We start from the raw sequence: 26,899 nt of genomic DNA on the forward strand, positions 1-26,899 counted from the left end.
TCTGGTAAAGTGTCTGTTATTTCTTTACATAAATTAACATTCACCCAGTGCAAAGGACCTGTTTTCTCTAATAACTCAGTCTCTTCTGGGCCAGTGCTTTTAAAACTGTTGCTTTTACTGACATGGACTGAAGCTTGACATAGTTTGTTTTCTCTTCCTTTAGTGGCCAATAAGACATGGAATAATTGAAGACTGAGATCTAATGGAGAGGTTCATGGAACAAGTTATTTTTAATTTTCCCTGAGCTGAACCTGAGGGCCATCACTTTTTGATGGTGAGTAACTGGGACTGAGAGAAGAGCCCTGTGGATTCTGGGTTGCTTAGATTTTAAACCCAGGATATTCTTCTCTGGGGAGTTTTTAATTCCCGCTAAAGCTCTTTGTATGAGTTGGAGTGCTTTTTGGGCAAATAACAGAAGGTTCAACCAAAATGTCCAAAACCAAAGAGGGCTTATTATCCCACAAAACAGGATGCCAGGGTCAGGCCACTCAGGGCTGGTTACTTGAGCAGCTGAGAGATGGAGGTGAGAACCCAGCCTAATTCACTTGTTTGGCCTCTTGTGCTGGTTCCCCTCAGGCCCCAGGGTGGCTGCCCGAGTTCCTGTACTGACTCTTGGTGTATTTACTTTCAGAGTTTTAGAATTAAGACTCTCTTCCTCAGAAACCTTCCTAGCAGATTTGCCCTGTCTGTCCGTGCCCAGTGTGGGCCCTAGAGGGGAACAAAATTACTTTGGTACATTTTGATGAGTCAAGATTCTCTCCTGTTGCTGGTGAGGGGACCACATCTCATCACCTGGCCCCAAGAGGTAAGTACCTAAACCGGCCTCCAGCAGCAAGGAATGAGGAGGGAGGAATGGGTTTGAGTAGGAAACCACCTGTGTAGTTAGGTGTCCTCCTGAAATAACTGGTTGGCTCTGACCTTTGCTTCTTACAGCAGAGGGAGCTGAGTCAAGGTGCTGTTTTGCCAAGGTTAAATCTCACTCTAACACTGAGCTGAGTTACGGGCCCTGATATTGTGGATGTAATTGATCTTGTTCAGATGAAATAAAACAATACAGAGAAATGAAGAGAAGTGTCTCTTGGTTGTGGAGCCTGTTTTCATTGTTTTATGTTCTTTTTAAGTTAAAATTAATTACATGTATAAAACACTTACTTTAAGGATAGCAATTGCATGTAACATAAGCTGCACATTAAAACCTACATAATTTAGCTTTGCATTTTTTCCATGCTAGTGCATTGTCAAATGGTCCCTGATCCAATTATATAATTCTTCCTAATGTTAAATATGGAATATTCTTTAGAATTATCTGGCTTAAAATATGTTAAGTACAAGGCTGTTATGGTAGTTAGTGGAATCTATATATTTTGTGTCTATTAAATCAAGTCCTTGAAAGTGCTCTAAGCTTTTTCCTGGCTGTATCTTCACAACTAGGAATTGCCACATCCAAGTACTGTGTTTTACAGGCCACTGTGTATTTTCTCTCCTGTGTATCTACGATGGTTTATGTAAAATACATGGAGCCAGGAAACTGACAGTATGTCTGAGTGGCTTTGTCTTTACAGCCAAAACAAATTACAGACTCCCACCTGCCATGCTTGGCATGTTCCCTTCTCTCGTACGTCACATAACTACCTGTTGGTAGGACTCCAGGCATGGGCCTGGGGCCCAGCTTCCTCTCCCTGCCTGCCCCATCCTGCTCTGCTCAGAGGGAGTCTGAGTCTTAGGCCTGTGGAGCAAATGCAATCACCAGGACACAGCCCACAGGAAATTTTTCCTACCAGGAATTTTTCTGCTCTAGCTGGCATATACACCGCAGTACAATAAAACCAATTGCTGGGAACGAACTGGAGGTGTTTGGTATGAATATGGAAAAGCTTAAATCCTTTGCCAAAAATGAGTATCTGAAGTGAATGTTCAAAAATAATTGTTTATTACATTAAACATAAGAAAATATTGTGTTACATTTATTGTACTTTGAAGTTAGCAGGTGTGTTTGCTGCATGATGTGACAGAGGAAGTTATGAGAAGGGTGGTTTTATCTCAGGCTTATGTCCTTCCTCATCAGTTAATGGGATAATTGAAGGGGAGTGAAGCAGGTACAGGGATTTGTGGCCATGTCCAGAAATTCATTGAAGACATTTACTGAACCACTACATCAGCTAATGGCTTCTTGGTGTAAAAGAGTCTAAAAGTTTTAAATTAAAGTTCCCTCAGTAGCCTATGAAATTGTCCCTTCTGACTGCCATGACAGACATCTGCACATCCATGGTGGGAATGAGCTCAGTACGGCTCATGTTTTTCAAGAAGTTTCAGAGACTCAACTCATGTTGGTCACGTGGACTAAACAGATAGCAAATGGGAACCACACTCTTTTCTCTAATACTGAATTTCCCAGAGTTCAAGACAGAATCATATATTCTAAAGAACTGCAGTGCTCTTGAAGGGAAATTGAATTGTAACTGTAGAGGAGATTTGCAAACCTTTTTGAATATGAATCAGGGGAGAAAGAGCAAGCAGCAGTGCTGCCCAAGGATGCTGGGAACCAGGAGCTCTGCCATCCACTTGAGAGCAGGAAAGATATGTGTCCCAGCTCAGGGATGGAGGGTCACCCTTCCTTTATCCTTTTGTTCCAATCAAGTCCTCAGTAGCCTGTGTGCTGCCCACCCACATTGGCAAGGGCAGGTCTCCAAACTCAGTCTGCTGCATGCTAAGCTCTTCCAGAGACACCCTCTCAGACACACCCCAGAAAGAATGGTTTACCAGCTCTCGGGGTACCCCTTAGCCCAGTCAAGCTGACACATAATATTCACCATGACATGTGGCTTGTCCTGGCTTACCGCAGTAACTCCCTTCCTGGTTCATGAGGGTGGCTCAGACCTGCTCTGTCCTGTACACTAGCACTGGCCGGTGTGGAGCTGGACATCCTTGGCACTGCTGAGTCTGTTACTGCTGGCCCGTGTTCTTCCCATTTTCAGTATATTGTCATCTCCACTCCTACTTGCCCTTCCTTGAGGATTTATGTTTTTAAAAATATTTCTTTACTGCAGTTATGGAGAGGTTTGGGACTGGAGCAATATTAGTTGCATGTGTTCAGCTTGCTTTCTTTATCCAGAAATATGGATTGATTTTTATATTACTGACTAATTATTCATTTTTGAATTAAAATTTGATGATATTTTACCATTATTATGAATAAAATGCTTATGTAACTTACATTCATGTGAAGTTTTAATCATATACTTCAGTATTTAAAAAATAAGAAAAACTTGATATCTCCAATTTAGATCTCGTTATGTATAAATAATGGTTTTTGGAAGGTTTTATTTAAATTAGTCCTCTAAAGGAACAATTACTGGTGGTAAACATAGGAGAAAAGGAGGATTGAGGAAAACATAGATTTATGATTATGGTTCTGAGAACCCAGAAGAATGTGTCTTTAATAATGCTGAATTTGATTCAGGAACCAGGAGAACCTAATTTTATTGTAAACTTTCTCTTAATGGAAGTGTATAGATTTTAATGTTAGTTCTTCACAGATGGTGAATTGTTTGGCAGCAAGTACTAAAGTGTAAAAATCAGTGATTTAAGCAAGTTAAAGGTTTTATTTTTCTTAAAGTCATTTGTAGCAGGGAGGGCAGTGCTGGTAGGTCAGGTTTCTGGTGTCATTAGGGATCTGTGTGCTCTAGTATATTTAGCATATGGCTTCCATTCTAAGATTGCCTTAGATCACAAGTTAGCTGCTGCAGCTCCAGTCATCACCTCCATATTCCAGGAAAGAAGGGGTTAAGAGCAGAAGTGGGCCTACTACATGAGCCTACCTTCAAACTTGTAAGGAGCTTTCCCAGAAGACACATCCAATAACTTTTGCTTCTTATTGGCCAGAACTTACTTAGCCATCCCTGTACACCAGGAAGTCTGGGAAATGCTGTTTTCTGGGCCTGTGATTGATCAGTGGTCTGTCATTAAGGCAGAAGGCAGAATAGATACTGGGTAGGGAAATTGCAGTGCCTGCCATAATGATGTGACTACAGGTATGAAGACAGTGGCAGATCAAGAATTCAGCTGTCTTCACAACTGTGGTTGGATATGGAAAGTGTTTTCCACGTTACAGAGCCAACAGGCTAGGGAAAAGCCACACCAGGATGTGCTGTGGCTTCTGCCCTGGGGTGAAGTCTTTCTTCTGTTAGCTTCTCCGCCTGTGGAGAAATAAACCAGGAAGTTGTATTGGGAGTTTCTGTGGCCTTCGCAAACAGGCTGTAACTCAGGGTTTCACAACTCTTGTAATGAATATTTTTTTCTTATTATAGAACTATAAGTGCGATTTAGAAAATTTGGAAGATGCTTGTGGGGCTTTTCACACTCCTATCCCATTATCATAAATATTAACATTTAGTATAGATATACTTAATCTTTTCACTCATGTTTTTATATGATTTGCATTCAATACTGTGTCCTCCATCCCTCTCCCCCATTTTCTTGCACGGTTTTCATAATCCTCGCTTTAATGGTCATGCAATCATGTATCCAGTGGTTGTTTCCTGTCTGTTTAGCAGCCCCACTATTTTTAGATGTTTACTTTTGTTTCCAGTTTCTTGGTTTTGTAAGACATAACATAAAGTAATCTTTGCACATTTTTTCTATATGTAGAGAATTTTTATATTAAGAATATAAAAGTTATATATATATATAATTTGGAGGTCCAGATGTGTTAATAATTTTGAATCTCTGGTATACAATTTCACACTGAAATCTTCAATGTACAAGAAGCCACATTATTTGAACTCTTAGGATTGATTAATATCATTTTTGATTATTTGACTTTTTAATTTGCAGTTTGAATACCTTTGATCTTAAGCAGTTTTTCATGTATTTATTAGTTGTATTTTCTCCTTTGTGAATTGCCTATTCATGTCCTGGGTTTTGTACATATCAGTGTTTTATTGCTTTTATTGTTGCTATGATTTCTTTGAACTTTATTCTACTTAAATTTTTCTTTTGTGATAAAATGCACATACCATAAAATTTATCATTTTAACCATTTCTGAATGTACAGTTTGGTGAGTTGTGTACATTGACATTGTTGTGCAACCATCACCACCATCCATCTCAGGAACTTCTTCATCTTCCAAACTGAAACTCTGTCCACATTAAAGAATAACTCTCTTTCCCCCTCTCCCAGCCCTAGCCCCCACCATCCCCCCTCTGTCTCTATGACTGTAACTATTCTGGGTCCTCATATAAGTGGAAACATCCAGTATTAGTCCTTTCATTACTGGCTTATTTCACTTGGTATAAGGTCTTCAGGGTTCAGCCACCTTGTAGCGTGTGTCAGAATTTCCTTCCTTTTTTAGGGCTGAATAATATTCTGTTGTATGTATGGCCACAATCTGTTTATGGTGTGAACTCTTTCATATAACAGATAAGAATTTTTTGTCATAAGCAGATACTTTTCCTCACTTGATTTTTTGTAGGTTATGTTTTTGAACATCTATAATTGTAAATTTTTATGTAAGTAAACCTACTTTCCTTTGATGTTTATATATATTTTTCATTCATCTGGGATTTATTTGGAACATCACTTGACACTGAAATTAAACCCAGGAAGAATCCAGAGCCAGGGTTAATCTACTTCTTGTTGGAATGCCTTCTATAGGCTCACATTTTTTTTTAAACCAGGCAGGAAGGAAACATTGCATGACTATGCTCCCACTTTGCATACCTTTCTAGCCTTCCTCTCTTCATCCTATTCCCCCCTCTAATCAGTTTAAATGTTATGTTTATAAAATTAACTTATTAAGGTGCTTGGATTCCTCTTCAAGGTAAGAGAAGACTCTAGGTCTCTGGAGTTAATTCATTCAATTTCTTCTGGCCTGAGATATATTCTTGATATTACAGTTGATTGTTGATATATTCAGCACTTGCTAAAGGCCCAGCCCTCTCCCCACCAAGCATTTGCATGAATTAACTCACATATTTAATCCCACAGACAATTGTGGGGTAGGTAGTTATTACGCCTGTTTTTCAGGTTGATAGGAGGTGCCATAAGGAGATATATTGTAACCTAAATATTGGAATCCACAGCTATTCTTCATGTGCTTTAAATGAAAGAAAACTAAAAAAAAAAATCTGATATAGTAATCACTAACACAGTGCTAAATGTGTACTGGGAACATTAAGGTATTAACTAATTTGATCTCAGCCCCTTGAGGTAGGCACATTAAAATAAGTAATGTGTTGTTGAATAATGTTTAGGTCACTTACTTACAATCTGCTTTTGATGACTTTATTATTTCTTGTCTATGTCTTAAGATTGCTTTCTCTCTCCCATTCAGGGAGTGTATTGATTCTAATCAGAGTAATTAAAACTTACTTGGGGCATGATGTTTGAGCTTTGTATCAGACAGGAGTATAAATTAAAGCCCTCAGCTAGTTGATAGCCAGATTTGATTATTTGCTTGAAGAGTTAGCATACACACAGCACAGAATTCAAAAGCTGCAGTAGGATTTCCAGTGCAAGAGTGTCTCCTTCCCACTTCTGTGTTGCCTTCCAGATCCCCTTCCTGGAGGAAACCAACTTTACTGGTGCTTAACCAGCAATAATTATGTGCAGGCACATGGATTATACATAAACTTGCTTCATAAAATGGTAACAAAATTGACATACTATGGTACATTTTGATTTTTACTTTAAAAATTTTAGAAATTATAATTTGAAATATATGAAATTTACCCACTAAACACAGTTTTAAATATATCATTTGGTAACGTTACCTACATTGATATTGTGGTGTAACAGAACTCTAGAACTTTTCCATCTTGCAAGATAAAACTTTGTGCCCATAAACATCTCCTCATTTCTCTCCCTCATACACCTTGCTTTTTAAAAAAAATGTTGTAGATACAGAAGTATATTTAAGAATGTGTATGTATGGAGAGGCCTATTTTCATGTAGCAAATTTATAGTAGATATTGTTTCATATCTGCAGACACACAGCCCATCCTTTTTAATTGCTGCAAAGTGTTACATTTTATGGATGTGACCTAATCTGTGTAATCAGTTCCTTGTTATGTGCAGTTATGTAGTTTCTGATCTTGGAAGCTGTGACAACTGTGCACCTCTCTGAGGCACCTTGTTTTAGATGTCCCTTGGCTTGACAATGGAATTTGATTTTGTCTCATAGTCTTTGTTCAGAGACTTTCTCTTCAGTAGGTGAGTTTCTCACTGGTACATGCTGATGATTTTAGTGATAATAATGCACTTTCACTGAGTACATTCCCCATGCCAGGTGCTGCCATGAGCACTTTGTTTAGACTCCTGTGAAGTCAGTGCTAATTATGCATGGAGAGAGGAAATCACTTTCCATACTTGGTAAAATCGAAGGTGGGGTGTAGCTGGGCTGATTGGAGTTGGAGCTCTCCCGTTGCCCGTGCTGAAATGGCCTGGGCTGTGTGGCAGGTGTGTGTGGTCACAGCTGCTTTTCTGGTGCTGTGCTTTCTGGTTTTAGTGTGTTTTATTTATGTATGGATATTTTAAAACTCAGGCTTGGCTTTCTCTTTGGTTTCTATTGGGTGCATATTCGTTCTGATAATTGGTAAAACATATTTTAACATAACTGTACTTTTGTATAAGATATTTACCTGTATTTGTTTAGGGATGATTACTTCCAACTGTGCTTAGTGACCACGTTGGTACATGGCCACATTTCTTACCTCCTCCTCCTTTCTTCTATCACCTGCTTTTGATTGTTTATGTTAGTGTACTTACTCTGATATTTATGTTTGTGACTTTATGTTTAGTGGTGTCTCTGTTGCTCTACCAAGAAAACAATATCTTTTGATTCCATGACACAAGGGCATCAGTGTCTTTATATTTTCCTCCTTTCCATCTGTGCCTGTCAACTTGATACTACTCCTGTTGTTTCAATTTATAATATTTACATTCTGTTCTATAGCTATAGATTCTCCCAGAAAAGAAAAGCATTTATCCCTACATCTTAAATGGACTACTTGCTCACTGTAAGTCTTTGGCTGTACTTTATGCATTCTTATTATTTGGCTAAAGCTTATTGTCTGATGGTTAATTCATGAAGGGTTCATAGAAACCAAATTCTCTCAAGTTGTTGTATGTTTAAAGATATTTTGTTTTTGCAACAGACTTGATTGGCAGTGTGGCCAGATATAGAATTCTGGGGTCATATTTTCCTGCCAGAAAACTCTGTAAATGTGGCCCTGTGTGTCCCAGTGTCCTGCATGCAGCTGTGCCAATGGCCAAGACAGGCTGCCCTTTTCCTGCTTTAAGAGTATGTTGCTCTACTCAATAAGCCTAACAAAACACCATAGGCTGAGTGGCTTCAACAACAGACAGTTGTTTTCTCACAGCTCTGGGGGCTTTAGGTCTGAGATCAAGGTGCCATCATGGTTGGTTTATGGTGAGATCTCTCTTCCTGGCTTGTAGATGGCCTCCTTCTCACCAGGTCCTTGTGTGGCTCTTCCTCTGTGTGTGAGTGAGAGAGAGCTCACTGATCCCTCTGCCTTATCCTGCAGAGATGTTAGTGCTGTCCTGTGACCTCACTGATCCTGGATTACCCCTCTAGGGGCTTCATCTCCAAACACAGTCACCTGAGTGTTGCAGCTTCAGCATAAGAGTTTTGGGACACACAGCTCAGTATATAACAAAGGGTAATGTGGATATTTATTTATTTATTTTTTTTGCCAAAAGGCCTAGATTTTTTTTCCTTTCTTTGTTTTTTATTTTCTCCTTTTCTCTCTCTTTTTTTCCCTAGCTTAAATATGTGATGTAAATCCATATTTATTAACATGGAAAAATGTTCAACATATTGCTGAATGACAAAAAGCAGCTTTATTTATTTTTATCTTTATCTAATCCTGTTAATTTCCTCCTATTAGATAATAGTTATTATTTTAAATAGACATTTCAAAAAACTCGGATACCTATGTCATGATTTTCATCTGCTTTATTTTTATATTTTTCTGGGTACATGTTTTTTATCTGCCATTTGTTTTTTCCTATTTTTCTCTCTCCCCTCTCTTTTTCTATGAGTGTTTTTATTTGATGTTTGGCTAGTCTTCTTGTGTTCTTTCCTCATCTTTGAGTGAGGGGAGATCTTTCTGAACTGGCTGTGTGTTGGGTTTAGGCTGGGTGGTGGGCAGTGTCTGGCTGAAGCAGCTTCTGTCCCAGGCTTGTCTTTCTCACAGCAGATGGTGGAGGTGTAACTTCTCACCTTGCCGCCTGTGCTCTGAGGGGAGGGGCCTGGGGAGCGAGGCTCCTGCAGCTGTGCTGCTCAGACTACTCTGAATCCAAGCAAGGGCTCTCTGCTTTTGCTCTTCTCTGGAGAACTGGATATTGCCTGGTATCTGAAGTCACTGGTGTTCTCTTTCCATGTCTTCACTCATCTGGTCTCAGTGGGGCTGTTATTGCCCTTGGCAGCTCAGTGCACGTCTCTTCAGATTCACGGTGTTTGGGTGTTCTGTTATCCGAGGTGGAGTTTCCTTTTCTGTAGCTTGTTCTTGTTTTGGGGTGGATTAGTAAGAGCAGAAGTGTTTAGAGAGGCTTTGCTCTCTCAAAGATTTTAAACCTCACAGCCAAAATGTGTTTAATCAATCACTCTGGGTGTACTCTGTCTGTCAAATTAAGGAGTTGTACAGCATCTTAATGAACATGCTTTTAGATTAACTTATTGCCGTTCTGATGTAATTACATGAAATTTGGGTGAACACTAAATATAGTGAATATTTCCTTACAGACAGAACCTCCTCTGAATACACCAGAAAATAGAGAATATCTTGCAGAAATTATGTTCAAATTATTTAATGTACCAGGACTCTACTTTGCAGTTCAGGTAAGGACAAGTGACTTTCATGATTCCCAAGTGACCTTAGTTGTCTAATGTGGAAGAAATGGTGATTCTAGAGGCCTCTGTAAGATTGTGTGGTGTGGTTTCCTTTCCCATGCACTCAAGTGCACATGAACTCATCCCATTCAGGTCCGAGCTCAAACACTGTACAGAGCAATTTCTGTGATTTATGTTTTTACTGCTGGTGTAGAGTTTGTCCAGCTTTTGTCTGTTTACATTCATTAAAATCTAAAGTATCTTCAGGAAGACAAGATCAAGATGTAGGTGTGGTTCTTTGGCTTTTTTTTACTTCTGATCATAAAAAAGAAAATATACTATAGAATCTGTTAAAACAAAACAAAATGAAACAAAATAAATGTCTTTCAAGGGTTTCCCTTTGTGGATCTGAGCTCCTGTGGTTCCATGAGTTTGCAGAACTTCCCCTGAAGCTGCTTGTTCTTCATGGGGGGTTTTGTTGTTTTTAGGTGTAATTTATCTGCCTCTATATAAGGGAATTGACTGAAATTTGGGGGAATAAATGATAAAATTGTTTTCCAAAATGCTTCCTGCATATTCTATTCCCTTGTAGGAAAAAAGAGGAGGAGTTGCATAGATGATTAACTTGGAAGATTCCACATGCTGTGTCCTCTGTGTGGTGATTCTCAGTAGACAGTGATGTCTTAAAGACTCTGAAAATGCCTACATTAGAAAACTCTGTTTATTCCACCACTTCCAAATTTAACCAGAAATATTCCCCAACCCCTAAGCTGTTTCTGTTCCATGGACTAGGAGACACTTCAGGAAACACTGGCCCAGTGGTTCTCAAAGTGATCTATGCAGCAAGGTCTCCTCAAAAGTGTTTTTTCCAAAATACACATTCTCAGAATTTATATCAGACCACGGGTTTCCAGCCTCAAAATTTTGGATCGGGCAGTCCTCAGGGGAGTGGAGGGTACTGAGCTGTGTGTTGTGGGATGTCTAGCAGCATCTCTGGTCTTGACCCACCAGGGGAAGCACCACCACCAGCCTCCCCTCCCTCAAGTGTGACAGCGAGAAATGTCACCAGATATTGCCAGGTGCTCCTTGGGGGCAAAATTGCACCTGGTTGAGAACCACTATCCTGGTTCTGCCAGATGAGAATTTCTGGGTGCCAGGCCCAGAATTTTGTCTTTCTAAAGTCCCCACAAGTAGTCTTATTGAAATCCATCTGTGGACCCACACTGGGAACCAGTGGATTAGAAATTAAAACCTCCTGATTCCACAATAAAATTCCTTTCTCTCTGGCTTTTCTTTGCAAAGCTTTGATTTATCTTACTGAGAAGTTGACTCCTCCAGATTAAGTGCACAGAATTTACATGTTAGTTGTCCACTTTGGAATTTGGATTTGGGAGGAAGATGGAAGGTAGGGAAGGGAAAGGTCATTCAGACTCAGTAAGAAAGAAAGGGCCTATTGCTCCAACCTGAAGATATGCTTGTGGAACACTTGAGAAAGTCCCCATGCTGATGGTCTCTGTGGTATTTGTGAAGGCAGTGCTGGCCTTAGCTGTGTACTGGACATCATGACAAGTTGGTGAACACACATTAACAGGAATCATCATTGACAGCAAGGATGGGGTCACTCACGCTATCCCAATGGTCAGCAGGGCAGCGAGTTCTGCTCTGTCTGTGGGCCTAACCTGATTTGAGGTGAAGGAAGCAGTGAAAGAAAAAAAAACCCTTCTGTTAATTAAAGCACCACTTTTGAAGACATACCTGTACTTAGCAAAGGTAACAAGAGCCTTTAAACACAGTTGTGTGAGAAAGTGGAAGATGCCTAGTGTCTGTGGCACTGGCAGTTGGAAATTTGCAGTAGCAGATTTGTGCAGTCTGGTGTCAGCAGTCGTCTGATGTCCCTGGCTCTGCTTGGCCCCGGTGTCACTTTGCCAGGAGGGTTTTCCTGACTTTAATTCTGAACTGTAATCTGGATATCAGTGGGTGCAGCACATGAACATTTGGAGGATGATTTTGTGTTCTGTGACAATCCTCTGGAGAGGATTTGTTTCTTGCTTTTTAAAAATTTTTTAAGAGCCAAGAAGGAGAGATTGTTCCCCTTGACTTGCAGGATGCTCTGCAATGTCACTTTTTGGTTTTAATTTTCAAAATATTACAGAAGTGATTTCTAATTCAGGCTTCAAGAGACTATATATATATATATATATATATATATATATATATATACATATATACACACATATATATTTGGTACAATGGACTAGTTAAATGAATTATTTAAAGATTTTTTTTTAATTAATTGAAGCTATCTGGAGGGGGTTACATTGGGAATTCAGACCTGCCTTTCCTCCTCCACGTCCCTTCTTGGAGGCAACCCCTGATACTAATGTTTGTTATTTTGTGTATTACAAGTATCTTTTGTGCAAATATAGGTTTGTGTGTGTATGTGCTAAGCTCCTTTTAAAAATGCAATAAATGAATCACTATGCTATACACTGGAAACTAACAGAATTTTGTAAATCAACTAAGACAAATTTAAAAAATGCAAACTAGTTTTTTTTAAAAATCAATTCATTTATTTCATTTAAAAAATAGTCACTGTTTTATTTCAGGACGTTGCAGAGATGATGTACTAATGCTGGTGCTTTAATACCTCAAAGTTCAGAAATCACTGCAGGGGGAGGCTGATGTGTCTACAGTCAGGAGGAAAAAGCCAAATCTTTCCCCTCTGTCATTGCACCCTGCCAGTGTCCCCTTTGCCCGGGGGTGAGAAGAGGCAGGAGGCCTGCAGAGCATGCTCTGTGCTCGCAGCCCCTTCATCCAGTCTCAGAACACTGCCCCCTCCTGGGTGTGAGGTGTTTAGGTGCCACTTGCTGTGTGGTCCTGCCTGGCTCCTCTCTGAGGTCACGTCCTCAGAGGTCAGTGCAGGCCAAGGTCAGGGTCTGTGCCTGTGGGTCTGCTTCCTGGCCTCCCCTGTGCATCTGAAACAAGTTTCACACTACGTGCAGGCCCACAGAGAAAGTTGTTGTTCAAATTTTTCTCTGTTTCTTAATGCAGTTTTTTTCCCCCTATTTATAAAAATTTCATTTACTGTACAAAATTTAGGTAAAATGGAGAAATGTAAAGAAGAAAATAGAATGACCCACAAACCTGCCCAGAGGACTGTGCCACACTTTTTTGGTATAGTCTACTGAGCTCTTTTTCTTAGACACACGATACACATTTTAAGCACAGTTGGGATACCCTCCATCTGATTTCATGTTCTAATTGTACAATGTGCTCCTGAGGTTGTATTTTGCATATTGACTTATCCCTGATGTATCTTTATGGTTAAATACTCTGTGGAAAGATATTTAGTAACTACCTGACAGCCCATCATGTGGGTGTAGCACAACTCACTTACTTGTTTTCCTACCATTGGCTGTGGGTTGTTTTAATATATTTAATCTGTGATGAAGCTGATACTCAACATGGGTTGAATTAATTTTAGAAAATGTTATATGTAATGTATTGAGTATAGAAATTGTGAATAGTTTCTGTTTGCGAGAGCTACTGTTCTTATGACTTTTTTATTTTAATAATGTGTACATATCTTTTATCTTGATCTTAAATATTTTACAATTGGCTTGGGCTCCTGAGAAAGGCTACACACTCTCTCACTTCTAGAAGTTGGGCACCTCAGAAGACATAAGAGGAATTCAGTCACCTGTTCTTGTAACTTCAGTGGTAACTGTGCTTGTACATAGTGGAACTGATCCATCTGTCAGATGGATGAGGATTTGCTCCAGCCTTCTTTCTCCATGAGTGTGTGACAAGCAACCAGTGCCATCAGGGAGCTCAGAGTGCCTCCTCTACCTGGTGCAGGTGGGGACATTGTCCACTCTGCACAGCTACTCCCACCAGCATGAGCTGGACCTTCCCAGCCTGTGGCCTGCATGTTGAGTGGCACCCCAGGGGGCTGGTGAGGACCTGGGACCACACAACAGCTCCTGGCCTTCTCCTGCTGGTGACGGCTGACAGCCTGGTCACTGGTCCGGGAGGGCAGCTGGGTGAGCGGATCCAAACTCCCCCCAGCATGGATCTCACATAGCATAGGGTTGAGGGGAACCTGCCAGACTGTTCCTTCCTACCAAGTGCAGCTCTTACTAGAGTGAGCAGATCGGTTATTGAGTCTTTAATGCATGCCTAAACCATGCTGTGTACTTGACCTGCTGCCTGTCACTGGGTCTCTTCTGTGCACCCACTCACCGCATATGATGGGTGAAGGTGCCAAGGTTGAAACATATGTGTTAACAGATGTGGCCATGGTTACTCTGCCCACAGATGTGGAACCAGGATCTGAGTCCAGGTTGTCACACCCTAAGTCCTGCATGCTAACCAGGTGGTTGATTTTTAAATGCAAGCCAATTTGTAGTTGGTTTAAAAATTAATAGTTAAACAGCAAAAAAAAAAAGTGACAATGAATATATATATGTTCATGTATAACTGAAAAATTGTGCTCTACACTGGAATTTGACAAAACATTGTAAAATGCCTATAACTCAATAAAAATGTTTATAAAATTAATAGTTAAAACTTTTTCCTTTTTGTTAGAGGAACAATAAAATGACCCATTATTCGGACAGACAGCAGCATTTTGGAAATTAACTGCCTTCTGTGGTTTTCTCTTCACATTCCTAATGGAAAGGCCACTTTGTTTGCTTACAGAGCATCTCAGGTTCTCCTAATGGAATTGCATGCATGGTCATTTTATTCCCCCTCCCCCAGTCCTGAGCTTTGCACAGAGCGGAGATTCAGTAAATGCTTGCATTGCCAGGGCAGGTGGGGGCAGGAGTCTAACTTAGAGTCCAGGGAGGGCTTTCCTCCTGGAGTTACTCACATGGTGTTTTGCCTCTCTGTCTCCCCAGGTGGAAGGTTAGGTAATTGGAAGCTGCATCAAACACATCCCTATTGCAGGTAGAGATATGAATTTCATTCAACAGCTGCCAAGGGAGAGGGAGGTGGGAATCCCTCCTGAGCAACCACTGGAGACCGCAAAAGCCATTAAGGTAAAAACAGATGGGAAATGGGCCAGTTTGGTGGTGAGAGAGAAATAGTGTTTGCACACTTCCCCTTGTGGCCACCACCCCTGCTCCCACTGTGCCTTCCCTCCCCTCCCCATGAATGTGGGTCTCCATCTGTTTACCACTTGAATTAAGGGGCTGAAAGCTTAGCCTCTTCTCTGAACATGGATGCTTGTGGAGTTCTCCAGCTGTAAATGAGAGCAGCTTGATAACTGGTATTGAGCATCCTGCCTAGTACGATGTCATTTAATTGGAGCCTGATTAGACAGAACCTTCAATTAGCCAATGTGTCTTGCACCTCTCCCTCCAGGCTTCATTTCCCGAGTAAGGAGCAGACAGCAGCAGCAGTGACTGTGAGGAATCCTGTGCAGTCAGCCAGAATTCAAACTCATTTCCAGCTCTTGCTGTGTGTGGTTCTGTACCCTGAGAATTACCATTCAGAGTGATGCTGTTCTAGGGTGAATCATTGAACAGAGTCCACCTGTGTTTTCTAGACTCCGTTACCATGCTGGAGGAGTTACAGGAAGCTCTAAAATTAAATCAGTAAGATTTGGAGGAAAATGGCTCATTGGTCCTTATTTAAAATGCCCACTTGACTGATCCATCGGTTTGGTCTTTGTGTCACTATGAAGGTAGCAGTTGACAGACCCCTTTCAAAGCAATTTTCTCTTCAGGTTGCAAAATCAGGACAAATTACTGTTTTGTTTTTGTTTTGTTTTAGTCAAAATGAAGAGATTCTTAGTAATACAAGGATAATTATTATATAAAGAGCAAAGATTTTGTTTTTGGAGAAAAATTTAAGCATGGAAGTGACATGTGACCTTGAACACATAGTTTCTGAGCTGCAGGGGAGTTTAAGGGAGGTTAGCCTCCCCCCTTCCCTCCCACTTTTGCACCCAGTAACAAGCTGGTTGAAGGAAAGCTAGTGCCTGGGGGGAGTTCCACATTTTGCATGACACTCTTGGTGGATGGAGAGGTATTTTTAGGACAGGGTGCACAGGTGCGAGTCAGGGCCCCTGTGAGTAAGGTGGCTGGGTGCCCGGGTGTGCCCAGGACTAGAGTTTCCAGGGATGGGTCACTTCACAGCTTGGGTGTGTGGTCCTGGGCAGCCCATGGGAGTCAATCTTTTCCCCCTGGGGGAAGGTTTACAGAAGTAGCATAAGACTTTCTTTTTATGTTAAAATATTTCCTAGAACTTCCCCTAGTCCTTTCCTTGTGTTTCTTCAAGGAAATAAATTTGGATAGTTGACCCAAGTTCCCTCACCTCCCCATTCCTGTTACCAATATGTCTCACAGCCTCTGGCTCCTGACTGTCGGGGTGGCCATGCAGGTGAGCAGGGCCCTGAGTATGCTGACTGTGACAGAGGCTGCTCTCCTAGTCCTCATGGTGGGCTTTACCTTCCTCACTGGCTCTCTGGGGTCCATCTCTGACCCTGAACCAGGTTTGGCCCATTTGGGCAGTGACAATGTATCACTCAGCCATGAAGGTAGGCAGTGGAAGAGCTCCTTGTGTTCCCTGCAGGTCAGCCACCCCAACCCTGCTGTCAGTTAGTTCTTGCCCCACTTCTCTCTGTGGGAGTGGGTCAGAGTTACCCTGTGTCTTGTTGCCCCTGTGGGCAGGAGTGGGCCTGTGGATGCGTGGATTCTGTTGGTGGGGGCAGTGGTGGTCCAGGACTTGGGGCTGACACACTGCACACCATCAACTCTGTGGAGGCACTTCCTGCCTTCAGTTAAGCCTCTGAGTTGCTGCGAGACATTGACCTGGTGTCTTAGGACAACTTACTGTTTCTGCCCTCAGCCTGGTAGATTTGAAGTTGTATGGACTGACCCACTCACTCAGTTATCAGTGAGCACAGGGGTGTGTAGCAAGTCTGGCCCATCAGTCTTACAGTTGTGCAGAGTATACCAAGGATGGTATTAGGTTTCATTTCAGGGATTCTAAGAAATTTTGAACTTAGTATCATGAAAATGCCTTCAGAGGTCCTCCTGAGCACCAGCTTTGGGCCTGACAAAGTGCAGGCATTGAACAAAGCCCACCTGGCCCACAGGAAGCTGACTTTCAGAATCCGGTACCCAGGGGCCAACTGCTGTTCTTGTGAGGTTAGCTCTAAGGACAGATGATCAACCCAGAGACCCCCAGTCAGGCATCACCAGCTGAGGAAACACTTTGCACAGCACAGGCTGGGGCTGGCACTGAGTGGGTTCTCATGCCCCAATGTGTGGCAGATCCATCCTGTCAAAGTCGGGCTTTCCTTTGGTTCATGGTCCCAGCACCTTATAAAGTGCTGTGCCATTTACTTATTTATCACTGTCACTTGTTACTCTGACTCTCAGCTAATGTATGGGCCAGTGGGCAGGGGTCTGTGTGTGTTTTATTCACTTGTGCATCCCACGTGCCTAGGCACTCACTAACTCTCTGTCATGTAGCCACTGAGTGTGCTGTGTCAGACCGCAGAGCAGGTTAACCACCTGCCAATCGGATGTGGTGACCACAGGGCCAGATCTGCTGCCTTCAGATCTGGGTTGGGCTGCGATGCGGGTCTGCTTGTCCCAGTGGGTGGCAGCGAGTGCCTGGGCAGGTGCCACGTGGGGGCATACAAGGAGTAAGAAGAGAGGAGATGGAGACTAGGGACTTGATAGGCACCGTCAGACATCATCTCAGATAGTAGGCAGCAACATGTGACACAGTGAGGCTGGAACTAATAGCAGAGCTGGAAAGAAAGCAGAGTACATGGCCAGAGCATAGCTGTTAGACATCACTGAGCCCAGTAAGTGTCCCTTGGAGTTGTGGCCTTGGGCAGGACTGATGTCGGGGGTTTGTGGTGCTGGAGTTACTGGGTGTTTGCTGGAGGGCAGACTGGGTGGTCGCTAATGCCTGGTGACATCTCTGTGTGTGCATCTGCAGGAGAAGTACTGTCACATTTGCCCCAATATAGTCAAGAAGTTTGCCAAGTATGACGTGGATCAGCGGAAGTGGATCAAACAGCAAACAGGGAACAATGCCATAAGCCAGAAGAAAATCATTATCGATGTTGGCTAGGAAAGTTTCCCAGGCCCTGAAATTTTCCTTCACCCAGAGGTAAGACATTTGTTTTCTGAGTGTGCAGAGAATGACGTGTGTGGAGCAATGCTGTCACCTCGTGTGTGCAAGAGTGGCTACCCGTGGGGCTCCCGAGTGAGGTGGCCACCTTTCAGGGAGGACCTTGGGAGTGTAGGCTGCAGCTTCAGTGGCTGCTCTGGCTCCTGCATGGTCCACGCACTTGACTGGGTGTTTCATCGTGCTTCTCTTTGGGTCTGGCTATCTGTTAAACAGTTAATGGTTGGTTAAACCAAGAGCAGTTAGGAAGAAGCTTTAAGAGCAATAGAAGAGAATGGATTTGAAATTCATCTCCTACTGATATGAAAACTAGTTTATCTCGAGGACTGATTGGAATTTGCCTCTGTATAAGAGTACGATAGCGTACATATAACCTTCCCATCACACATGACGATCCATCCTCAGTCCAACATTTAACCCAGTACAGCTGGTCCTGCTGTGTTCCCTGCTGCAAGTTAGATAAAACTTCTGTCTGAGGACAGCCTTGGAAAGAAGAATTAAAGATATAATCAGTTTAGCAAGTAGTCACAAAGAATTATTACTGCGTTTGTAAAAGCAGTAACTAAGAGGCAATATTTTAAGGTTTAAGTAAAATGGACTTTATTTGTATTTTGGTATATTTTTCTGCCTCATTCAGTTTACATTTAATAGGTAAATACAAACCACTGCCTGTTCTTCGATGTGTATGACTGTTCAGGGAAATGGCACACAATGTATGTCTGACAGTACCTGATATCACGGCACTCATTCGCTCGTGATAGTCTTCAGTTAAAATACACATAAACCAGCAAAGTCCAGTGAACAGCTGCATGGCGCCTTCTTCTTCCCTAGAGCACATTGACACTTTTCATGATTTTTAAAGCATTTTTAAGAATTTTGTAATTGAATTACTTATACTTTAGCTTATTTCACTTATGGAATTGAATGTAAGATTTTTTAGTTAATAACATGGTTATTACCATATTGATTGTTTCACCTAGAAGCCACCACCATTCCCCATTCCCAGTCTTCTAGTTCAGATTTACAGTGTGAGTCACTGACTAGGTTTTTTCTTATAACCTGGCTAACTTTTTCATGACATTAGTGTCTATACATCACATGCTCATTATCTACAATATTTTTCATTACATGTCACATACACTGAGCACTTGCTTTTTACAATCTCATATAAACTTTGAGTCACTGTGTATTCTAAGGCAGGGCTGGTCTGTCTTTGTTACTGTTTGATTTATTTTCCCTCTCTAAACCCACACATTTCATCTCTTGAAGGGACATGTCACCATCACTCCATGCACAGAGTCACTTGGATTAATTTGACACATTCATTCCAATGTGATGGTTTAAAAGGCATAGTGAATTCTGTATTTGTTAAAGTTACATTTTAAAAAAGTTGTTGAGAGAAATGTGTATTGTTTCTTTTATATCTGTACAAAATTCTGTTCACCAACCCGGATTTTATGCAATCCATCTCAGATGTTGTTGACAAAGTAACACAGAACTGTCCCATTGATGTCCACCATCTGCTATATAAGGTATAAGCTGCTTGGGTAACATGCTTGGATTTCATTCTGAAATTAAAGGCCCAGCATTCTGAGAATACTAGACCCTTACCACCAGTCTGCAGATAGTCCTATTTGACTTCTGTTTTATAGGATTTGTTAAGGGCCAGATTCCTGGTAAAATATTTTTCTTGGAGTGAGGGTGACTTAAATGCTTGGCAATATAACTCAGTTAGCCAGAAGTATTTGATTTAAATATTCTAGTATCTCTTATTCTTATCTGCCCAGCTGTATTTTTAAATTGGACAATTTTAACCCTCCATGTTGACTGAAAGATCAAGGGGTTCCTTCCCCTCTTGCTTTCTGTGAGTTCACTGGTCTTGCTTCATGAGTATTTAGATTAGTGACAGATGTGTTGTTGTCAGAGAGAAGGAGGAATCTGAAATGAACAATCAGAAAATGCTCATGTAATGTTTCTCCAAAATTCTTTGAGTGCAGGGAATTTTGAAACTTGAAAGGAGAAAAAGGCAGTTCATGTAACTGTAGGATGAAGGAAATGTTGCTGAAACCCAGAGGGGAGGGGCAGAAAGTGGCAGTCAGCTGGCCCTGCTTCCCTGCCTGCTCACCTCTGTCTGCACATCCTGCTCTTCCCCCAAGACCACATCTCCCCTTCACAGATGCAGGGGCCTGCACCGTAGGGAGGAGAGGACCAGGCTCAGTAGGGAGGGCTTAATACAGTTTATTTCATCTGGACAGTAGAATACTATTCAGCCTTTAAAAAGAATGAGGTAAAGCAATGTAAATTCAAATGAAAAGATGTCTACAGTATAAATTGTCAAATGAAAAAGCAAGTTGTAAAGTTTACACATTGTATTATTTCATTTTATTTAAAATATACTTTATGTATATATATATAAGAAAAGGTATTGTATGATATGTGTTAAACTCCTTAAAGGAAATAAAATATATCTGGGCAAGAGATGGATAACTCTTACTTTCTACTCTTTGTGTTTTAAAATTATTTGAAATTTTATGATTAATAAATGCTATTTTTATTATTGGAAAACATTTTCTATATAGACAAATTTGATGGGTAAAAGCAAATAACAATTTGGTTTTTATTGGTATATAACCTTAATTAAACACATCTCACTTCCAATAAATGTGCAAGGAAGGGAAAGCAAAGGCAGACGAGAGTATTAAGTTTAGTGCAGTATGTGGCTTGTTCTCCCTACTTCTTAAATCTCACATAACATCAAATGTGTCTTCCTGTCCATGAAAGCAAGGAACAAGTGTGCACTATCTAGTCCTCATTTCATCATGGTGGAGATGGAACTTCTGCCAGCAGTAAGGATTGCTCATGCTGGGGTTGAGTTTTCTCATTTGATCATTTAGTTTGCTTTCAATAGATTTACAGGATTCTTGAAGTAGAGCTGGCCTTCTAGCCTGAGTACCTTATTTAACAGATGATGACACTGAGCCCTACAGATAGGAAAAGGAGGCAAAACTGGAGGGACCTGGGTCACATGGGGCAAACTGGTCTTCGACGTTTTTCTAATTGAGGTAGGGTTGATGTACAATATTATATAAGTTCCAGGTTGCAGTTTTTAAAGGTTATACTCCATTTATAGTTATTATAAGATATCAGCTATATTCCCTGTGCTGTATAACATATCCTTGTAGCTTATTTATTGTATAAGTAGAAGTTTGTACCTCTTAATTCCCTATCCCAGTCTTGCCCTCCCCTCTTCCCTGTCCCCATGGAAACCCATTAGTTTGTTCTCCATACCTGTGAGTCTGTTTGTTGTTGTTGTTGTTGTTGTTTTTGTTATGTTCACTAGTTTTCTTTTTCAGAGTTCATATATAAGTGATATTCTACAGTATTTGTTTTTTCTGTCTGACTTATTTCACTCAGCATAATACTCCCCAAGTCCTCTATATTGTTGCAGATGGCAACATTTCATTCTTTTTTTATGGCTCAGTAATATTCCATTTTACATATACCACAACTTCTTTATCCAGTCATCTGTTGATGGACACTTAGTTTGCTTCCATATCTTGGCAATTGTAAATAAGGTTACCATGAACATTGGGGTTCATATATATTTTTAGGTTAATGTTTTCATTTTCTTTGGATGAATACCCAGAAGTGGAATTGCTAGATCATATATTAGTTCTATTTTTAGTTTTTTGAGAAGCCACCGTCCTGTTTTCCATAGTGGTTGTAATAGTTTGCATTTCTATTGTTCCTTCTTTTCCTAGTTTGGGTGTATAAACTATACTGACTAAACCCAGAGTGAACTAGTTGCTCACAGTGTCTCTCAATGTGACTACACATTGAATCAAGTGGGAAGCTTTTCAAATCTGGATGCCTGGGCCAATTATATCAGAATCTCTGGGTGGGGGTGTGTGATTTTGGGGGACTCAGCTCCTGAGGAGACTGATGCGCATGGACAGCCAGGGCTGAAAACTGGCTTCAATCAGCACATGCTGCCTGCAATGACTTGACCTCCTGGATAAATCACAGACCTCCAGGACTCAGCTCTCACACACTAGTCTCTGTATAAACTATACACCAACAGTATATATGGGTTCAATTTTCTCCACATTGTTGCTGAATGTTTGTGGTTTTGTGGTCTTTTTGATGATAGCCATCCTGGTAGACACGAGGTAATATCTCACTGTGGTTTTAATTTGCATTTCTCTGATGATTAACAACACTGAATGTCTTTTCACTGCCTGTTTTCTTGGCTCAGTGGCAGGAACTATAGGTCGATTTTCTTTTGATGAAGCAAGTAGGAGGAGGCTTGCTTTAGGTCCTGCTGACAACACCTGAGATCTTCTTGGTCACTGAGTGAACACCTTACTCAGGCTCATTGACAAGAAAAAGGTGGTGGAGAATATAAAATGTGGCTTTGAAAATTCAGACATTTTAGAAAACTAAAACTTTTTTTTTAAGAAGTAGTCATAATCTAATTTTTATTTCAGTCTGTTCTGTAGATAAGGGTGTTCACATGCTTCCTTTTTTTAATTTATTTTTTGTTCAGTTTCCAAGTGTGTTGGAGGTTTGGTCTGGGAATGGTTCTTCTTTTTCATTTTATTATAGCTCTCTATCTTTATGGGTTAAAGATTGTCAGTTATCTGTTGTAGACTTGAAGGGCTTTTTTTAAGTGGAAGATTTCCTATGTTGGCTGCGCACATTTCCATGATATTGCTGTGAGATCTGTTTTTGGTATGGTGTGGTGCCATGTCATTCTTGTGAGTGCATTGCCTGTTATTTCTATGATTGCCAATGTGGTTTTTGTTGTGGTGAACACAATCTACTTTTGTTGTTTAACAGAGCCTCATTTTGATTAGGTGTTTATCACAGATTGGAGAGTGGCTAGGGCTTCTCCTTTTATTGGAATTGAGACTTCCAAACCATTTCTGGGGTGCAGGCTGTGGTATGTGGTGTTGGAATGTTTCCAATACACACTCATAACAGTTCCTTTGCCCTTTCTATTGCCATGGGAATGTCCAAATTCTACACAGAAACACCAGTGGAAACAAATCTAAAGATTTCATGCACTAGGGCCTGCTGTAATGATCCTTCAGTCCCCCAGCTGGGTCCTCAGTGAAGTACCAGGTCAGTGCCATCCCTATTGTTACATTTGCATGTGGTAGACAAGGCTGATGGAAAGGCTTCAACTTCCCCTTCTGTGCACCCAGATCTCTGCTCTTGGCTCTCTCTTCCTTGTGGCATGGGACCGCCAAGACAACCACAGAGCATATCCACACCCTCTGCCTTGGACCCAATAAAAATCACAGTTGTGCCTATGAAATATGCAGTTTCTTTGGCCATGGATTCTGATTTCAACCCGAACTTCCCCTGGGTCCCTCAGACCAAAATTATGATGGTTCTGATAGAGCCGTGCTTCTCTTCTATTGCAAAAATGCCAAATTTGGTCCTGGACCTGCAGAGATAGTGAATATGTCCATGAGATACCTAGATAATCCACACCATGTGCGTCAGCAATGTTGCTTTTTGAATTCAGGTCCCAGGCAGTTCTGTTCTGTAGACACTACCAATCACAGAAAACAACACACTCCAACCCCATGAGACTCAGTCTGTGCCATCAGCCTCAGCCCTCTCCCTCAGCTTCAGCAGACATTCCTAGCTCAGCATCAGCAGCTCAAGTCAAGGTCTGGGGATTGATTACAGGGATATTTTGTGCTGGTTTCTTTCAGTTCTGTCAGCCAGGCATCTGCTGTGCACTCTTCTCACCCTCATTGGATCTCCTTCAATCCCAACTGATCTCCCTGTGTGTGTCCCAGTAAAACAGTGTTTTCCCCTTTTTAGCTCCCTCACCAAAAGTCAGGTCCTGCACTGATTTCCTTTTCTACTTTTCTTTTTCCTCCTTCCCAATTTTGTGAGGACCTTTTCTGTCTCTTGAAGTAAGAGACAGAAAAGGTGAAATTGATGTTCAACCAATGTCCAGCAGGTGTCCTGAGCCAAGGGGTGGATGTACATGGATGAGAGTGAGCTAAGAATGCACTTGTAATCAAGAAAAGATATCAAACACAAGAATGTTATATGGGGATTAAGTTTTATAGGAGAAGAGGAATGAAATGAGTTCTGCAAGGGAAACAACTATTTAAAATTCCTGGCTTTTCTAGAAGAGTTTGTTTATAATGTGTTTTTTTTTTTTATATGGATGACACGGTAGATACAAAATCACTTTGGTATTTAATTTAGCTTCCATTGTGTACATTAAAAAGAGTGGTTTTTGTAAATCAATATTTATAATGTAAGAAGCACCATCTTTTATAATGATTTAAAGTCAAGATAAAATTTTTACATATTATCTTTTTAAATGGATGAGGAAAGGACACAGTGTTTCAAAATCCTTTAAGAGGGTAGTGGGTGAAAAAACATTCAGGCACTATGTTCTAAACTGCCTGGAAGCTGAGAACCTGTGCTGACCATTTAACATTTTGACCCAGTGAAATGATAAAGCCAGAGTCATTTCAGAAATGTCCAAAAGCTATTTCAAGCATCCCCTGCAATTGGCCACATCCAGAACTCTGAACACAGTAAATGTTCAGTTAACACTAGCTCACTGACAAAATATTTTGGCCATTCAACTGATATCTATTAACAGCATAAATACAATATCCCTTCTTCCTAACTCTAACCTTCAAGGAGATCTTTCAATTTTTCAAATATCAGTCAAAAGTATGTTATTGAATGAAGCCCTCTACTAGATAATAAGTACACTGAATTTGGTTGTTTTGTTCTTTTCCAGATACTGATTAACATGCCAAGTATAATGCCTGGCCCAGGAAGCTCAGGAGATGAATCAAATAACTTGACCATGAAGGAGCACTGAGGAGGAGGCAGAGATGATCTCTGGCATGGGTATTATAATAGGCGTACTACAAGGCTCAGAGGCAGTGCAGAGGAATAAATGAGGAGCTCTTGGAAGTGGTGGGGAGAGGGCAAGTGTTTGGAATGTTCTTTAAGAATAGGTACACTTGAACTGACTCTTAAAAGATGGGCAGGTGTTTGACAAGGCAATGTGAACACCACAGATAGAGGGGAGTGAAGCCACCTGGAATCCTTCCTCTCTGCACTGCAAACAGTTTGGGATGGTTGGTGCATATGGCACGTGACTGTGCACATTCTGTCCATGTTGTGTGCACTGATGATTTAGAAATGACAGAAGGGCAAGTGGTGAAGCTGGAGAGTTGCAGAAGCACACAGAGGAAGACTGCCTTACATGGTTCTTCAAGGTATTTGGACATGATCCTGTGGCAAAGCAAGTCATTACATGATTATTAAACTAAGCAGTATTGGTGTGGAATTTGCCTTCCACAACAATTATTTTCCTGCAGTGTGGATGACAAATTTGGGAGGTGGAAGAGGGGAAAGAATACAAACTGAACTGCTGGTTGGAAGACAATTATCAGTGGTCCTGGAAAGACTCAAGGCAATCAAGAAGCTGTGAAGGAAGGGTGCTGAAGGGAGGGACCTTAAGGATATGGCCTCTGGACAAACTGATTACTATTGTTTAAGGAATAGTTTAGTGGGGAGCAAAGCAAAGACAAGCACAAAATGTGTTCTAAGTCTTTTGGGGTTATGTAATTGGGTAAATGGTATTGATATTTGCAATATATCCATATATATATATATGGAATCAAAAAATTAGTCACAAGTTTCTGGGAGAAAAAGTATCTTCGGCACCCTAACTCCAGGTCCTCAGTTTTTCTATGAGGCAGGAAGCACAGGTGATGTTATCCCTATTTTATGTCCAAAGGGGTAAACTTTTTGCCTACTATCACATGCAGCAGGTTGGGAAGTTTACTCTCTACCAGGCTTAAGAACAGGTAAACAAGGGAGACAAGAACCATGCTTTCACAGAACTTATATTCTTGTGTTTGTGTTGGGGGGAACAGAATATGAACAAGTCAGCAAGCAATGAACCCAGGTCTGAAGGACTATGATGGTAGCAGGCAGTGGTACTTTATCTAGATATTAGGGAAAGTATCCCTGAGGTCACACTGGAGCTGACCTTCCATTGGGAAGGAAGCAGTCATTCAGATTCTTAGGGGAAGAATGTTCTAGGCAGAGAACAGCAATTGAGAAGTCCCTGAGGTCGAAACAAGTTTGCTGCACCCTGAGGGAGGAATTCCAATTACAGAGCAATTGAAGAGCTGGGGAAATTCCTAGTTCCAATGGCATTCCTGGGAAGGTGAAAGTGAAAGGCTTGTGACGCCTTAGGGTAAATACCTAGTACAAATACTCTTGGGGAGGGCTGGGAACCTGCCCACCGTGCACAACACCATGCCTCTAGAAACTGCATCATGACTCACAAATGCTTTTGGAAGACAAGCCCTTGCTCAGTTGCCTATTTTGGTACCTCATTTAACTAAAACTCATTTAGGTTTGCCTACAGAGATGAACTTAAAAATCTTTAGATGAATGGAATTCATCTTAAATTTATCAGCTCAGAACAAGAAACCACCTACAGTCCAATGGCAGGCAGCTCTTCCCCCGAGGCTCAGTCATGCCCTAACATGTTACATGGGAACAGAGCCTCCCAGCCAACTTCCAAACCCCTAAAAGAGACCAGAGAGGCAACATTTTCCCCAAAGGATGCCCCGTTAGCTCAGCTGGACAGGACAAGGAGAAATGGTACCCCACTGCCAAGGTGCCAAGCTGGGTTCTTGTCTATGTGAACCTGGAATGCCTTGGAGAGATGGGACATTGGGGCTGCCTGCTGGCTCTGAGATGGGCCATCCCAAGCACAGTCCTGCCTGCTCTCTGGAACACACTGCTCACACCTCTCATCCTGTGGTCATCCTCCACTGCTACTTTGTGGGCTACCTATTCTTCTGCCAACAGTGTTTCTTATG

The 26,899-nt window shown here is 41.3% G+C and overlaps 1 long non-coding RNA gene across 1 annotated transcript; it reads left to right on the forward strand.

The window, feature by feature from the left end:
* The first annotated feature begins 296 nt into the window (after positions 1-296).
* On the forward strand, positions 297-25,610 carry LOC141573820 (uncharacterized). Its single transcript, XR_012500161.1, has 5 exons — positions 297-805; positions 9,765-9,860; positions 14,753-14,893; positions 17,814-17,987; positions 24,790-25,610. It is a non-coding gene; the product is annotated as an uncharacterized LOC141573820 (long non-coding RNA).
* The last annotated feature ends 1,289 nt before the right edge of the window (positions 25,611-26,899 follow it).

Source organism: Camelus bactrianus, chromosome 17 (genome assembly GCF_048773025.1).
Source record: "Camelus bactrianus isolate YW-2024 breed Bactrian camel chromosome 17, ASM4877302v1, whole genome shotgun sequence".
Taxonomy (NCBI): Eukaryota; Metazoa; Chordata; class Mammalia; order Artiodactyla; family Camelidae; genus Camelus; species Camelus bactrianus.